Genomic DNA, 3,529 nt, shown 5'->3' with positions numbered 1-3,529 from the left:
TCGACTATTTGTGGTTCTTAAACTTCTTCAAATCTATTCTACTCCCACTAACTCTCTTGGAGACGAACTCTCTCTCCAAGAAAGATCCATTCCGAGCAACAAACACTTTGTTCTCAGATGGGTTGTAGAACCAGTACCCTTTAGTTTCCTTAGGGTAACCCACAAATATGCATTTATCAGACTTGGCGGATAGCTTATCAGAAGCCAGACGTTTCACGTAAACGTCGCATCCCCAAATCTTCATAAATGTTAACCTGGGACGCTTCCCAGTCCATATCTCATATGGAGTCTTCTGAACTGACCTTGTTAGACAGTTGTTCAGTATAAGCGCTGCCGTTTCCAAAGCATATCCCCAGAATGATTTAGGAAGATCGACCTGACTCATCATAGACCGTACCATATCCAATAAGGTTCGGTTCCTCCTCTCGGAAATGCCATTCCATTGTGGCGTTCCAGGCGGAGTCAGCTGTGAGACAATCCCACAATCTACCAGATAGTCAGTGAACTCTTGGCTCATATACTCGCCACCTCGATCAGATCGAAGCAACTTGATCGTCTTGCCAAGTTGGTTCTGTACCTCGTTTCTGAAATTCTTAAACAATTCAAGCGTTTCAGACTTATGTCTCATCAAGTAGACATAACCGTACCTACTGAAATCATCAGTAAACGTAACAAAGTACAGATAACCTCCTCTAGCGGGAGAGCTCATAGGACCGCATACATCACTATGTATGAGTTCTAAACAACTCCATAGCCCGTTCTCCTTTTCTAGTAAAAGGAGATTTTGTCATATTGCCCATCAAACAGGAATCGCATGATTCGATTGATTCATAATCAAAAGAATCAAGAAGTCCATCAGAATGAAGCTTCGCTATGCGTTTCTCATTGATGTGACCAAGTCGACAATGCCAGAGATAGGTCGGATTTAAGTCGTTCGGCTTAAACCGCTTGGTACTAACATTATAGATCGACCTGTATCCAGATGGTTCATCTTCAAAAACATAAAGGCCATTAAACTGGTAACCCTTACCATAGAATAAATCGCCTCTATAAATGGACAGACATTTGTTCTCAATAACAAATCTGAAACCATCTGAGTCTAAGCATGAAATCGATATGATGTTCCTACTGATGGCAGGTACAAAATAACAATCATGCAACTCCAATACAAGGCCAGAAGGTAAAGTCAGATCATAAGTCCCGACGGTCAACGCAGCAACTCTTGCTCCATTCCCGACGCGGAGATCTACTTCACCCTTCGCCAATTGTCTACTTCCTCGCAGTCCCTGCACATTTGCACAAATGTGCGAGGCACATCCGGTATCTAATACCCATGAAGAAGAAGTACACAAGTTGGCCTCTATAATGAAGATACCGGAAATTGAAGCTTCTGCAAGCTTCTTCTTCCTCTGATCTTCCAGGTAGAGTCTGCAATTTCTGTACCAATGCCCAATGGCATGACATAAATAACACTCTTCCTTCTTGGACTCAGGCTTAGGTTCAATGACAACGCTTGCCACTTTCTTCTTGCCCTTGCCCTTGGAACGTTTCCTTTTGGTGGAACTCTTTCCAACAACTACCATATCATTCTTCCATCGGCTCCCAACTTTCTCTTGGAATGACACATTCAACTGATCAACTATCAAAGAATTGTCCATGTCCTCTAATTGCTTACGCAATTCCGAAGACATCTTTCCAAGCATCAAGCTGGACACGTCCAAATCATCATCTTCATGCTTCCAATAAGCATCAATGATCGATCTAGAAGCCGTGGTCAGAGGCTTATCCTTCATAAGGATAGATCGCATGGTGAGATAAAACAGATTCCTACAACAGATATGTTCTACAGAAAAAGACAGACAAACAAACAAAAAATATGCAAGTCACTTAGTACACTTACTAACACAGATAATAGATGCAATATGACAGGCTCCCACTAAGAAAAACACCCTCAATGAGTTTCGATTGTTCGGGTTATTGCACAATTGGTTTTTGTGTGACGTTTGGCTAGGTTTAGATCTTTCCTTCCGCTGCATGAAACCTAGAAACCAAACCCTAGATCGATGAGATCGCATGCTTTGGTTCGTTCTGACTCGGTCGAGTCAACACTTGACTCTGTCCGAGTCAAAACTCTGATCTGTCGTTCTGACTCTGTCGAGTCAAAACTCTGTCTCTGTCCAGGTCAAAACTCTGGGAGATCTCTCGTTCTGACTCGGTCGAGTCAACACTTGACTCTGGCAGAGTCAAAACTCTGGTAGACACTTTTTGGCCACGAGATCTAGGGTTTCACCCCGCTTCGATGCACCATCAAGCCGTCTTCGACCCCCAAACTCATCCATGCATCAAATAACAATCATAACATCATTAAATATGCATAGATCAAGCCTATCATGCAATTTTAACCATTAAAATTCATATAGGCATGCGACAAGCACGACGATATACAGAGAACCAGGCTCTGATACCACTGTTGGGTTTTGGGGCTACGGATTCCTAGCATGTATCGATCTAGGGTTTGGTTTACTAGGTTTCATGCAGCGGAAGGATAATCTAAACCTAGTCAAACGTCACACGCAACCAAAATCATCCGTAAAACCCCGACAGATCGTGTATATCACCGTAGGAATCGAATACTTACCTCTTTCCTGAAGATCTGAAAGTAGCAATCGATCCAGGGCCTGTTTTAATCACCAAGAGCTGAAAGTACAGCTCCTCTACACGTATCCACACCGACGGGAAGGATTCCAAACACTTTTGGAACTGATCTGCTAGGATCTGTGAAGTATATGAAGTGGGATCTAATCCCGGGAGCTAGAACTATGAAAGAAACGATTTCTTCTGAGTTTTTGCTCTGTTTTAGGGTTCTTTTCGTCTGTCTTAGGTTGAGGACGGCGTCCAATACCCTTCTTATAAGATAGGAACCCTAATCCCTTTTGGAAAGTGACTTTTTCCGAGTATTGACTCGGTCCGAGTCAGAACTCTGACTCGGTCGAGTCAGAACGAATCAGCCCAAGCCCATTGTCAACTCTTGACTCGACCCATTGAGTATTGACTCTGTCCGAGTCAAAACTTTGACTCGTCAAAACTTTGACTCGACCGAGTCAAAACATCAGCCAAGCCCAAAACACTTTCTGGGCTTCGACTCGCACGGAACTGACTCGGTCCGAGTCAAGTACTGACTCGGTCCGAGTCAGAAGGCTGAAAACGTCCCGACACTCTGATTTGATCCTCAAACGGTTTTTTCCGACCAAATCTAAGTCTTCCTTTCCGAAACTTCACATATAAGTCCATCCCTAATGGTGTGTGACCCTGTAGGCCCATTCGCAGTGGCAGCAGCCTCGAGAACCATTCCCGATCTACAAGTCATGGTTAGCCCCTAGCAAGACCCTATGACCACCCACGTTGAATTGAGTTAGAGGTGATCTAACCAAGGCAATAACAGCTCGAGTTCTGATCCTTTATCTCACGATATCATGTGTTGAACAAGGGCATGGTTTGAGCCACCCTTCAAGTTCAACCGCTTTCTCGT

The sequence above is a fragment of the Tarenaya hassleriana genome, unplaced genomic scaffold (genome assembly GCF_000463585.1).
Source record: "Tarenaya hassleriana unplaced genomic scaffold, ASM46358v1 Cleome13, whole genome shotgun sequence".
In the NCBI taxonomy this organism is placed as follows: domain Eukaryota; kingdom Viridiplantae; phylum Streptophyta; class Magnoliopsida; order Brassicales; family Cleomaceae; genus Tarenaya; species Tarenaya hassleriana.
The sequence above is the reverse complement of the archived record's forward strand: the minus strand, read 5'-3'. Positions refer to the sequence as shown.